We start from the raw sequence: 14,838 nt of genomic DNA on the forward strand, positions 1-14,838 counted from the left end.
CCCTTTTCCTACTGACGAATTCCAGTCACCCATGACTATTAAATTTTCATCTCCCTTCACAATCTGAATAATTTCTTCTATTTCAGCATCCATTTCTTCAATTTCTTCATCATCTGCAGAGCTAGTTGGCATATAAACTTATAGTACTGTGGTAGGCGTGGGCTTCGTATCTATCTTGGCCACAATAATGCGTTGACTATGCTGTTAATAGTAGCTTACCCGCATTCCTATTTTCCTATTCATTTATAAACCTACTCCTGCATTACCCCTATTTGATTTTGTGTAGTCACCTGACCAAAAGTCTTGTTCCTCCTGCCACCGAACTTCACTAATTCTCACTATATCTAACTTCAACCTATCCATTTCCCTTTTTAAATTTTCTAACCTACCTGCCCGATTAAGGGATCTGACATTCCACGCTCCGATCCGTAGAACACCAGTTTTCTTTCTCCTGATAACGAGATCCTCTTGAGTAGTTCCCACCCGGAGATCCGAATGGGGGACTATTTTACCTCCGGAATGTTTTACCCAAGAGGACGCCATCATCATTAAACCATACAGTAAAGCTGCATGCCCGCGGGAAAAATGACGGCCCTAGTTTCCCCTGCTTTCAGCCGTTCGCAGTACCAGCACAGCAAGGCCGTTTTGGTTAGTGTTACAAGGGCAGATCAGTCAATCATCCAGACTGTTGCCCGTGCAACTACTGAAAAGGCTGCTGCCCCTCTTCAGGAACCACACGTTTGTCTGGCCTCTCAACAGATACCCCCCCCCCCCCCGTTGTGGTTGCACCTACGGTACAGCTATCTGTATCGCTGAGGCACGCAAGCCTCCCCACCAATGGCAAGGTCCATGGTTCATGGGGGAGGTGCTCATAAATATAAAGAAGAAATAAGCTAAGATCCTTGAGTGAAAAATGCAAAGAAAGAAATCAAAATATAATTATGACACAGATGGGTAGTTCGAAAAACATTTACCACAATCACAAAAAACAACACACCTTTTCCACAGATGTACGAGGAACCGGGTTCACTCTTGTATTCAATAATTGACGGCTGAGTGTGTCCTATAATACACACACATAAGCAGAATTGAACAGTGTTCTAGTAAAACACAGATTACCAATAAATAGGCTGACAAGCACCGAATAGGTAGTTCGTCAGACAAGTAGCTTAAAGAAGAATTTTAACAGTGAGCACAGACTTGCTTTCAGTCAGGCAAGCCTCACTACTGGTAACATGATAAGCGTGAATCAAAATCCAAGTTACAGTCCATGTTCGCCACAAATCGCGATTACGTGTACAGAAAATCGACTAATCACAGCCTGCTAGGAACATACAAATGAGTGCCTTCGCTCACAGTGGAATATCGGAGGAATGACTACAAATACTAGCTAGATTCGTGCCAGCTAATCCTCCATCCGGTGTGATGGGGCCCATAACACTACAACTTAGGTCATCACCCCTGAAGTAGGACTGTTGACAAAATATCGATACATCAATTTTTAAAAATTATCGGCGGTAGACTTTCCAATTAAATATCGATATATCAACATAGAAAAAGCAATATCGAGAGCAGATATTTTTATTTTATATTATAACTTTCGCAATTTTCGGTAATATTTGAAATTCTTATTTTGAAATTGTGGTAGAACATAATTTTACTTTCACTGTGTGAAGGAGTCCTACTACTTTTTAATCTTTCATCACGTCCAGTCCTTCTCTTTGATTGTGTGAAGCAAGTATAGGTCGCACAAAGAAGAAGTCCTATTACGTTGGGGAGTGGCAGTGTCAATGGAATAACAAGATTTCGACGTGAAGAAATAGCACAACAGTTGCGTTAAAAAACAATTCTTAATGTATCTAATTTGCTATTTCTTCAAAAATACTTGCTGAAAACGATGAACAAAAATCTAAATCACAAGATTGGTCTTTGCGGCGGGGGAGAAGTGTGTGGGGAAACGCTGACTTAATCGCCGTTCGGCACTACCAACAGGAACTGCAACGTTTAACTTCACGGCGCAATTTTGACACTGCAACTGTTTGTTCGCTGGCGTTTGCAGAAATGAAAAGTACAGAGAAGTCGACATGAAGCGTTCCGGACAAATCCGATATACGTCGAAACAGAAAAACGGACCCATCTGACACCTTTTATTATGCCACCTACATGCAGTTACCATTGTTAGCAAAGTACTGTAGTTTCCTTCCAATTCTTACTTTAAAAGGGGGTAAGCAGGCTACTAACTTATTGATGTACAGAGTATTTAATAATAAATTAGTACTTAAATACAGCCGGCCGAAGTGGCCGAGCGGTTCTAGGCGCTACAGTCCGGAACCGCGCGACCGCTGCGGTCGCAGGTTCTAATCCTGCCTCGGGCATGGACGTGTGTGATGTCCTTAGGTTAGTTAGGTTTAAGTAGTTCTAAGTTCTAGGGGACTGATGACCTCAGCAGTTAAGTCCCATAGTGCTCAGAGCCATTTGAACCATTTTTCCTGGAACAGCGTGGCCGCTACGGTCGCAGGTTCGAATCCTGCTTCGTGCATGGATGTGTGTGATGTCATTAGGTTGGTTAGGTTTAAGTAGTTGTAAGTTCTAGGCGACTGATGACGTCAGAATTTAAGTCCCATAGTGCTCAGGGCAATTTGAACCATTTGAACTTAAATATACAACTCTAAAACCGGTAGTGTATTTACAATGTGCAGCCAATATTTTTATGGGTCGGTACGTCGAAATTTTGTCCATCGATATATCAACACTTTTTCGATATACGTAGATTTGTCACTGGATCCAGGACTACCTTTCTGATAGAACTGAACGGCTTCTTCTTTACGGCGCGACAGACGTGAAGTAATTACCGATCGACAACACTATTGGCGACATAAATCTGTGAACAGAATGCACCGCAAATACCTAGGAATAACCACCTGGAGCGATCTGAAATGCGATAATCACATAAAACGAATAGCAGAAAAAGTAGATCCCAGGCTGACATTCATTCAGAGAATCTTTAGGAAATGCAATTCATTCACGAAGAAAGTGACTTATAAAACAATCGTTACTTGAGTATTGTTCATCAGTCTGGGAGAAGTTGAGTAATACACAAGATGGAAAAGATCGTAATTCCTAACATAGTATAGTAGTGGACGCTATAAGACAGGCGTTGTGTGTCACATAGAGTTTTAGCTGCTGAGAATTCTTCCGGGTTGTATGGCCGTGGTACATGGAACTCTTGAATCCCTAACGTTTCGCCCAAAGCTACGTTGGACATCTTCGGAGGTGCTCCTGGTTGTGCTCAGTTTTGCCAAACTGACGAGTCGGACGTCGAAGAGCGGTCTCAATACCGTGGAAAGTGGGCGTGGTCTGGATTTCACGTGATAGCAGGGATAAACCTTGTCAAAGGTAAAATATTTTTAACTATCGATCATAGTACGTCAAAGATAACAACTTCTCATCGATTCTGTAGAGCGACAGTCCATATATCACTCAGTTTCATGGCTTCTTTTCTGTTAATATTTCGATGGCTTCTCTATACAGCCGTGGATAATAGTTCGTCGTAGTACATAAAACTTCAGTTTCCGAAAATTTCACTACGTGATCACCTGATTGAACAATATGTTCCGCCACGGCTGATTTGTCTGTTTTCCCTAGTCAGCAAAGACTTTTATGTACCTTGAACCTTGCATTCACACTTCTCTTAGCAGTTCCAATGTAGACCTTGCCACACGTACACGGAATCTTACATACACCACCTGCCGACATCTTTAACGGAATGAAGTGCTTGGCCTATTTTCTTAGTTGGTCTGAAAATCGGTCGAACGTCATGTTTCCTTATAATCTTGCCGTGTCCTTCCATCGCTGTGTTCTATCTTTGTCCTTAAGCCTCCAGTTATTCGGTCGCAAAACTCGATTTATTTCCTTACTAGAGTACCCATTCTTCTCAAAAGCCTACTTTAGATGTTTTAACTCGGCATCCAGGTGTTCAGGCGTACTTTATTATATGACATAGCGTTTTACTGTTGAAGATTTTAGGATATGTAGACTCAGGCAGGATGTCTCGCAAAAGGTTTGCGACGAGAAAATATGTAGCTCCTAAGGAGCTTTACCGACAGTCGTTATTCCCACGCGCCATTTGTGAATAGAACAGATAAAGGAAAAAAATAGTGAAGAAAACTCTGGCACAGACCAAAGTGTAGCTTGTGGAGTATCGATGTTGATGTAGATGTAGATACAGATCTGGATGTGAAAGCATATGTAGATATGGAGCCGCTACTGAGAGTTGATCTACTTTCCTGTGGGACACGTAGTGTTCATTATATGACGCAATGTAATCCTCACCTTGCTCCACACTACGTACTAAGCACGTACAGTGCGGTCTTAATACAGTCTATCATTTACCTACTAGGTTTTGAAAAGTCGTTGGTGTGACGTGATCCAGAAGTAATAGAACAAACGAATTACTAAATTTACAGAATACTTTCTTCAACATAACTGTGTCATACGCACGCAACACCCTCAGCGTCAGTTAGGGGTAGTATACGACTTCTGTACGTCTCTGCCCCATTGCTGGGAAAGTGGTGGGCGCCGGCTCACACGAGGGTGCTTGAGTAGCAGCAGGTGGGGGTATAGGGGCGAGTAGTGTAGAGTGTCTGAGATCCGGTTTTCTCAAGAACTTGTGAGCGCTCCGTTGGGCCGAACATAGTTGGAAGCAGGACTACTGATATTTTTAAAAATTTAGAAAAATATCATTATCGGACCTGGATATAAAGAAAAGGTATCGATATATCAACGGAAAATATATCGACGTACTGGCCTATAAAAATATCGGCTTCACATTGTGAATATACTGCCAGTTTTAAGGTTGTATATATAAGTATTGATTTATTTCTACATATTCTGAGTGAATGAGAGTGAAGAAAAGTTACAGGATGTGTTGAATAGAGCGAACAGTCTAAAGGGTACAGAATTTGGATTGAGAGTAGATCGAAGAAAAACATCAGGGTTGACAATCACCAGACAGATGAAGAAATTCTTCTACCCAGGCAGCAAAATAAGAAATGGCGGACGGACCAAGGAGGACATCAAAAGCAGACTATCACTGGCAAAAAGGGCATTCCTGCCCAAGAGAAGTCCACCAGTATCAAACATAGGCCTTAATTTGTGGAAGAAATTTCTGAGAATGTACGTCTTGAGCACAGCACTGTATGAAAGTGAAACATGGACTGTCGGGAAATTATGAACAGAAGAGAATCGAAGCATTTGAGCTGTGATGCTACAGAAGAATGTTGAACATTAGATGGGCTGATAAGGTGAGGAATGAGGAGGTTCTGCGCATTGTCCGATAGGAAAGGAATATGTGGAAAACACTGACAAGGAGAAGGGATGGGATGATAGAACATCTGTTAAGACACGAGTTAATGACTTCCATGGTACTAGAGGGAGCTGCAGAGGGCAAAAATTATAGAGGAAGGCAGAGATCGGAATACATACAGCAAATAATGGAGGGCATAGGTTGAAAGTGCTACTCTGAGATGAAGAGCTTGGCACAGGAGCGGAATTTGAAACGGGCAGCATCAAACCAGTCAGAAGAACGATAATTCAAAAAAATAAATAAATAAATAAAACTATACATCAACAAGCTAGCAGCCTGCTTAACCCCTTTAGAGTAAGAACTGAAAGGAAAACGATCCACAGTCACGCTTGACGATAACCACTTTCCTAACAATGTTAAATGCATGTCAGTGGCATAAGTAAAACATGTCCGTCGGGTCCGTTTTTCGAGTTCATCACATACAGGATTTGTCCGGAACGCTTCATGTCGATTTCCCTCTTATTTTCATTTGTGCAAAGGCGAGTGATATAACAGTTCCATTTCCTAAAGATTCTCTGAATGAACGTCAGCCTGGCATCTACTTTTTATGCTATTGTTTTTATGTGGTTATTCCATTTCAGATACTTCCAGATGGTTATTCCTTGGTATTTCACAGTACATACTGTTCCCAGTGATACGTCGCCAATAGTGTTGTCGAGCGGTATTATTTTATATTTGTCGCACCGTAAAGAAGAATCCGTTCAGTTCTATCTGTAAGGAAGTCCTAGATCCAATGACAAATCTGGAATGAATTAACTTTTCATAACTAGGATTCATAGTCAATTAAAATTTTTTCAAGGGCATCATTTTACGCCAGTGACTGTTAAACTTTTTATTTCCACTCCTGCAATTTCGGCCTTAGGCCATTATCAAGTGCAGATATTTTGGCTTTATGCTATGTTAACTTTATACACGCTGACACATTTATATGTCGCTGTCATTTGCTGTTATATGCATTCGTAACGCTGCTAAATGGTGCGAGCACACATGTCCATAAATCGAAAAACATCACAGTCTGTACATACACATGTTTGTTCCATCATCACTAGTAACTTTTGCACTAAACCACAGCAGCGAACGATTGTTTACAGGCTACTCGACTGTGTTGTTTTACGATATATGGAAATGTATGCCCGCACTACTTAGCAGCATTACGAATCTATATAACAGCAAACGACAACGACATAAAAATGAGTTAGCGTGTATAAAGTTGACGTGACTTAAAGCCAAAACATCTGCACTTCATAATGGCCTAAGGCCGAAATTTCAATAGTGGAAATAAAAGGTTGAACAGTCACTGGCGTAAACACGATGTCTTTCAAAAAGGTCTGGAATGATATATGGGAAGCATGCCTCCTGGCATCAACTGGGAAGCTTTGTCTACGATGGTCTAGATCTCACGGACGAACAGAATTTGTGTCTGCGTCTGCATGCATAATCAACAAGCCACCGTATGGTGAATGGCTGAGGATGCATTGCACCACTTTCTCTTATCTTCGTGGTCCTCATGCGAAACGTACGCAGTAGAATCATTCTGCAGTCAGTTTCAAATGCCGGTTCTCTAAATCTTCTCAGGAATGTCATCTTCCCTCCACTGAGCCACATTTCAATTCAATAGGCATCTTCGTTATAATAGCATCTTGATCGAGCCTACTAGTAACTCATCTAGCAGCACACCTCTGAATTGCTGTGATAGCTTCCTTCAGTCTGACCTGATGAGTTCCCAAACATTCGAGCAGTACTCAAGAATGGGTACTATGTGCGCTTTTCTTTCTAGATGAGTTACGCTTTCGTAGAGTTCTCCCTATAAACTGAACTCGATAATTTGTCTTTCATACATCCGTATTTATGTGTTCATTCCATTTCATACATTTTTGCACAGTTGCGCCTTGATTGTGCCAAATAGCACACCACCAATACTGCATTCGAACATTACCGGTTTGTTTTTCCCACTTACCCACATCATACATAGCATTCCTTGCATTACTGGTTAGTCTTTCTATATAATAAATCTTAAATTTGCTAAGGGTACTCTTAATTTTTGTGGCCTTGCAGCGCAAGCAATAGTTTAACAATGAAAATTACTTGCTCTAGTTCCTATAAAGTGCTATCTGTTAAAAACATTGGACATTTTCTTTACCAACAACCAGTTTTCGTTAAGTTGAGAGAAACATAATGTTTCACCATCGTAATATCAGGATAAAAAATGTTAAAGTTTGACTTTGCAAGGTTTTTGTTTGAGTAATTCGCTTACACTTTTATGGAGGTTATTTTCGCTGTCCAACAGCGTCGTAATGCGTGAGTATAAAACATGTTAAGTAATTCAACAAGACATTGATGTCATCGATACAAGCCAATGGTTGGCTTGAGTTTCTATTAATCGCTACGTACCCCACGTGATCTGCATCTACATCTGCATCTACATCTGCATCTACATGGTTACTCTGCAATTCACACTTAAGTGCCTGGCAGAGGATTCATCGAACCATTCATACTACTTCTCTACCATTCCGCTCTCGAATGCCGCGTGGGAAAAAGGAACACCTAAGTATTTCCGTTCGAGCTCTGATTTCTCTCATTTTATTATGATGATCATTTCTCCCTACGTAGGTGGGTGTCAACAAAATATTTTAGCATTCGGAAGAGAAAGTTGGTGATTGAAATTTCGTAAATAGATGTCGCCGCAAAGGAAACCGCCTTTGTTTCAGTGACTGCTACCCCAACTCGCGTATCATATCAGTGACACTCTCACCCCTGTTGCGCGATAACATGAAACGAGCTGCCTTTCTTTGCACTTTTTCGATGTCCTCCGTCAATCCTACCTTGTAAGGATCGCACACCGCCGGCCGGTGTGGCCGAGCTGTTCAAGGCGCTTCAGTATGGAACCGCGCGACCGCTACAGTCTCAGGTTCAAACCCTGCCTCGGCAATGATGTGTGTGATGTCCTTGGGTTAGTTAGGTTTAAGTAGTTCTAAGTTCTAGGCGACTGATGACCTCAGATGTTGAGTCCCATAGTGCTCAGAGCCATTTGAGCCATTTTTTTGATCCCACACCGCGCAGCAATATTCCAGCAGAGGATGGACAAGTGTAATGCCGGCTGTCTCTTTAGTGGGTTTGTCGCATCTTCTAAGTGTTCTGCCAACAAAACGCAGTCTTTCTTTCGCATTCCCCACGATATTATCTGTGTGGTCTTTCCAATTTAAATTGCTCGTAATTGTAATTCCAAGGTATTTAGTCATATTGACATTCCTTAGATTTGTGCGATTTATCGTATACCCTAAATTTATCGGATTTCTTTTAGTGCCCATGTGGATGACCTCTCACTTTTCTTTGTTTAGTGCCAATTACCACATTTACCACAATACAGGAAATCTCTCTTGATCATTTTGTAATTGGAATTGATCATCTGATGATTTTATTAGACGGTAAATTACCGTGCCATCTGCAAACAGTCTAAGGGAGCTGCTCAGATTATCACCTAGATCATTTATCTAAATCAGAAACAGCAGAGGGCCTATGACACTACCTTGCGGAGCGCCAGATATCACTTCTGTTCTACTCGATGATTTACCGTCCATCACTATGAACAAAGAGTATGGTCATCAGTACAAGACGCAGACTGTCCAATATTAAAGTAGGACAATCTACCATTAGCCACGTAAGTCAATTTAAATATCTCGGAAGCACAATAACTGAAGACTTGAGATGTCACCAGGAGGTGAAAACTCGAATTGCCATAGCGAAGGAGACATTCAACAGAAAGAGGAAACTCTTATGTGGCAAATTAGATAAAGGACTAAGGAAAAGGCTTGGCAAATGTTTTCTCTGGAGTGTGGCACTATATGGGGCAGAAACATGGACACTGAGACGAGAGGATGAAAAAAGGTTAGAAGCATTTGAGATGTGGATGTGGAGGAGAATGGAGAGAATAAGCTGGATGGAAAGAGTGAGTAATGAAAGAGTATTGGAAAGGGTTGGTGAGAGAAGATGTCTGCTGAAGGTTGTAAGAGAAAGGAAAAAGAACTGGTTGGGACATTCATTGAGAAGGGAGTGCTTGCTAGTATATGCTTTGGAAGGATTGGTTTGTGGGAGAAGACTGAGAGGAAGAAGGAGATACAAGGTGATAGACGACATAAAGGGAAGAGGAAATTATGCAGACCTGAAGAGGATGGCAGAAGACCGGACAGCCTGGAGAACTACCATGTGAAAACCTGCCTTTAGGCAGAACACTGATGATGATGAATACTATGAACTTTGACCTCTCAGAGAGGAAATCACGAACCCAGTCACACAACTGAGACGATACTCCATATGCACGCAATTTGATTAATAGTCGCTTGTGAGGAACGGTATCAAAAGCATTCTAGAAATCTAGGAATATGGAATCGATCTGAGATCCCTTGTCGACAGCACTCATTACTTCATGGGAATAAAGAGCTAGCTGTGTTGCACAAGAACGATATTTTCTGAATTCGTGTTGATTATGTATCAGTAAGTCATTTTCTTCAAGGTGATTCATAATGTTCGAGTACAGCATATGCTCCAAAATCCTACTCGAAATTGAAGTCAGTGATATGGGTCTGTAATTCAGTGGGTTACTCCTATTTCCTTTCTTGAATATTGGTGTGACCTGTGCAACTTTCCAGTCTTTGGGAAGAGACCTTTCGTCATGTGAGCGGTTGTATATGATTGCTAAGAAAGGCGCTATTGTGTCTGCATAATCTGAAAGGAACCTGATTGGTATACCATCTGGATCGAAAGACTTGCCTTTCTTAAGTGGTTTAAGTTGTTTCGCAACATCTAAGATATCTATTTTTATGTCACTCATGCTAACAGCTGTTCTGGTTTCGAATTCTGGAATATTAACTTCGTCTTCTTTCGTGAAGGAATTACGGAAAACTGTATTTAGTAACTCCGCTTTAGTGGCACCATCATCGGTAACATTTCCATCGCCATCGCGCAGTGACGGTATTGACTGTTTTTGCCACTGGTGTACTTTGCGTACGACCAGAATCTGTTTGGGTTTTCTATCATATTTTTAGACAAAGTTTCACTGTGGAAACTATTGAAAGCATCTCGCATTGACGTCCACACTAAATTTCGAGCTTCCGTGAAACTTAGCCTGTCTTGGGGATTTTGCGTTCTTCTGAATTTGGCATGCATTTTTCGTCGCTTCTGCAACAGTGTTCTGACGTGTTTTGTGTGCCATGGAGGATCAGTCCCGTCTCTTATTAACTTATGCGGTATGAATGTATCTATTGCTGTCGATACTGTATCTTTGGATTTGTGCCGTATCTGGTCTACACTTACATAATTAAATTGGAAGGAATGTAGACTCTCTCTTAGGAAGGCATCAAGCGAATTTTTATCTGCTGTTTTAAATAGATATATTTTGCGTTTATTTTTAGTGGTCTTGGTTGACATAGTTTTGAGCCTAGCTACAATGACCTTATGTTCACTAATCCCTGTATCCGTCATGACGCTTTCTATTAGATCAGGATTATTTGTGGCTAAGAGGTCAAGAGACTTTTCGCAACCATTTAGAACTCGTGTGGGCTGATGAACTAATTGTTCAGCATTTAGTACAATTTCGGAATATGTTTTCTGCCTACCACCGGCTTTGAACGTGTATTCAAAGGATACCGAGTCCTCGGTCCTGGGTTCGAAACCCGCCACCCCTTTAATTTTGATGAATATTCAGCATTGGCGGCCGAAGACTCCCGGCATAAGAAGTCACACTCATTCTGCCACTGACTTGCCAAAGAGGGCGGAGGAGCGGACAGAGGTTCAGGGCTTTCGCTTGCCCTTGGGTGGCAAACTGGCTCTTAAGGTGGAAGAATCAGCAATTATCAACGGCTTGAGCATGCAGAAGGCAATGGAAACCACTGCATTAAACACACGTAACGTGTGTCCACAGGACATGGGACCTGTAACTGAAAAGTGTCATGATGATCTCTCCATTTGCAAAAGATTCCGGAATAGTCCCCCATTCGGATCTACGGGAGAGGGCTGCCAAGCTGGAGGTTACCGTGAGAAAAAGATAGAATAATCAACGAAAGGATAACGATCTACGAGTCGGGAGTGGAATGTCAATGGGTTGTATGTGATATGGAAGCTATAAAATGTGAAGAGAGAAATGTAAAAGCTCAATCTAGATGTAGTTGGTATCAGTGAAGTGAAATGGAAAGACAACAAGGATTTCTGGTCAGATAAGTATAAGTTAAGATCAACAGCAGCGGAAAATGGTCCAACGGGAGTAGGATTCGTTATGAATAGGAATGTAGGGGAGAGAGCGTGTTGCTGTGAACAGTTCAGTGATAGCGTTATTCATATCAGAATCGACAGCAAACCAACGCCGACATCGCAAACTGAATGAAGAGTTAGAGAAAATATACGCTAAGGGAGATGAAAATCTAATCGTCATGGACGACTGTAGTGCAGTTGTAGGGGAAGGAGTGGAAGAAAAGGTTACAGGAGAAAGGAATGAGAGAGGAGAAAGACTAATTGAGTTCTGTAATAAATTTCAGCTAGTTATAGCGAATACTCTGTTCAAGAATCACAATAGGAGGAGATATATTTGGAAAAAGCCTGGTGATACAGGAAGATTTCAGTTAGATTACATCATGGTCAGACAGAGGTTCCGAAATCAGATTTTGGATTGTAAGGCGTAGCCAGGAGCAGATGTAGACTCAGACCATAATGTAGTAGTGATGTAGAATAGGCTGAAGTTTAAGAGATTATTCAGGAAATGAAATGTTGAAATGTGTGTGAATTGCTAAGGGACCGAACTGCTGAGATCATCGGTCCCTAGACTTACACACTACTTAAACTAACTTATGCTAAGAACAACACAGACACCCATGCCCGAGGGAGGACTCGAACCTCCGGCTGGAGGAGCCGCGCAATCCGTGACATGGTGCCTCAAACCACGTGGTCACACCGCGAGGCATTATTCAGGAAGAATCAATACGCAAAGCAGTGAGATACGGAAGTACTAAGAAATGGCGAGATTCTCTTGAAGTTCTCTAAGGCTGTAGATACAGCAATAAAGAATAATCCAGTGGGCAGTACAGTTGAAGAGGAATGGACATCTCTAAAAAGGGCAATAGCAGAAGCTGAAAAAAAAACATAGGTACAAAGAAGGAACTGTAAAGAATCAATGGGTAACAGAAGAAATAATTCAGCTGGTCGATGGAAGAAGGAAGTACAAAAACGTTCAGGGAAACTCAGGAGTACAGCAATATAAATCACTTAGGAATGAAATAAATACAAGGTGCAGGGAAGCTAAGACTAAAATGGCTGCATGGAAAATGTGAAGATATCGAAAAAGATATGATTGTCAGAGGGACTGACTCAGCATATAGGAAAGTCAAAGTAATCTTCGGTGAAATTAAAAGCAAGCGTAGCAACATTAAGAGTGCAACGGCAAGTTCACTTTTAAATGCGGAGGAGAGAGCGGTTGGATGGGAACAGTACATTGAAGGCTTCTATGAGGGGGAAGATATGTCTGATGTGATTGAAGAAGAAACAGGAGTCTATTTAGAAGAGATAGGGTATCCAGTGCCAGAATCAGAATTTAAGAAAGTTTTGGGGACTTAATATCAAATAAGCGGATGGGATCGATAACATTCCGTCAGAATCTCTAAAATAGTTGGAGGAAGTGGCAACAAAACTATTCAGGTAGGTGTGTAGAAATTATGAGTGCTGCAATATACCGTCTGACTTTGGGAAAAATATCATCCACACAATTCCGAAGAATGCAAGAGCCGACAAGTGCCAGAATTATCGCACTATCAGTTTAACAGCTGATGCATTCAACTTGCTGACCAGAATAATATACAGAAGAATGGAAAAGGAAGATGTGTTAGCCACCACGAGTGGCTGCGCGGTTTGAGGCATCATGTCAGGTACTGCGCGGTCCCTCCCACCGGAAGGTCGATTCCTCCCTCGGGCATGGTTGTGTGTGTTGTTCTTACCATAAGTTAGTTTAAATTACTTTAAGTAGTGTGTAAGTCTAGGGACCGATGACCTAAGCAGTTTGGTCCCTTAGGTATTCACACACATTTGAACATTTTTTTAAGAATGTGTTAGATGATCAGTTTGGCTTTAGGAAAGGTAAAGGCGCCAGAGAGGCAGTTCTGACGTTGCGATTGATAATGGAAGCAACACAAGAAAAATCAAGACACGTTCATAGGATTTGTCGAACTGGAAAAAGCGATCGACAATGTAAAATACACTCCTGGAAATGGAAAAAAGAACACATTGACACCGGTGTGTCAGACCCACCATACTTGCTCCGGACACTGCGAGAGGGCTGTACAAGCAATGATCACACGCACGGCACAGCGGACACACCAGGAACCGCGGTGTTGGCCGTCGAATGGCGCTAGCTGCGCAGCATTTGTGCACCGCCGCCGTCAGTGTCAGCCAGTTTGCCGTGGCATACGGAGCTCCATCGCAGTCTTTAACACTGGTAGCATGCCGCGACAGCGTGGACGTGAACCGTATGTGCAGTTGACGGACTTTGAGCGAGGGCGTATAGTGGGCATGCGGGAGGCCGGGTGGACGTACCGCCGAATTGCTCAACACGTGGGGCGTGAGGTCTCCACAGTACATCGATGTTGTCGCCAGTGGTCGGACCGCAGCGACGCACGGATGCACGCCAAGACCGTAGGATCCTACGCAGTGCCGTAGGGGACCGCACCGCCACTTCCCAGCAAATTAGGGACACTGTTGCTCCTGGGGTATCGGCGAGGACCATTCGCAACCGTCTCCATGAAGCTGGGCTACGGTCCCGCACACCGTTAGGCCGTCTTCCGCTCACGCCCCAACATCGTGCAGCCCGCCTCCAGTGGTGTCGCGACAGGCGTGAATGGAGGGACGAATGGAGACGTGTCGTCTTCAGCGATGAGAGTCGCTTCTGCCTTGGTGCCAGTGATGGTCGTATGCGTGTTTGGCGCCGTGCAGGTGAGCGCCACAATCAGGACTGCATACGACCGAGGCACACAGGGCCAACACCCGGCATCATGGTGTGGGGAGCGATCTCCTACACTGGCCGTACACCACTGGTGATTGTCGAGGGGACACTGAATAGTGCACGGTACATCCAAACCGTCATCGAACCCATCGTTCTACCATTCCTAGACCGGCAAGGGAACTTGCTGTTCCAACAGGACAATGCACGTCCGCATGTATCCCGTGCCACCCAACGTGCTCTAGAAGGTGTAAGTCAACTACCCTGGCCAGCAAGATCTCCGGATCTGTCCCCCATTGAGCATGTTTGGGACTGGATGAAGCGTCGTCTCACGCGGTCTGCACGTCCAGCACGAACGCTGGTCCAACTGAGGCGCCAGGTGGAAATGGCATGGCAAGCCGTTCCACAGGACTACATCCAGCATCTCTACGATCGTCTCCATGGGAGAATAGCAGCCTGCATTGCTGCGAAAGGTGGATATACACTGTACTAGTGCCGA

This window comes from Schistocerca cancellata, chromosome 5, assembly GCF_023864275.1.
Source record: "Schistocerca cancellata isolate TAMUIC-IGC-003103 chromosome 5, iqSchCanc2.1, whole genome shotgun sequence".
Classification (NCBI taxonomy): Eukaryota; Metazoa; Arthropoda; class Insecta; order Orthoptera; family Acrididae; genus Schistocerca; species Schistocerca cancellata.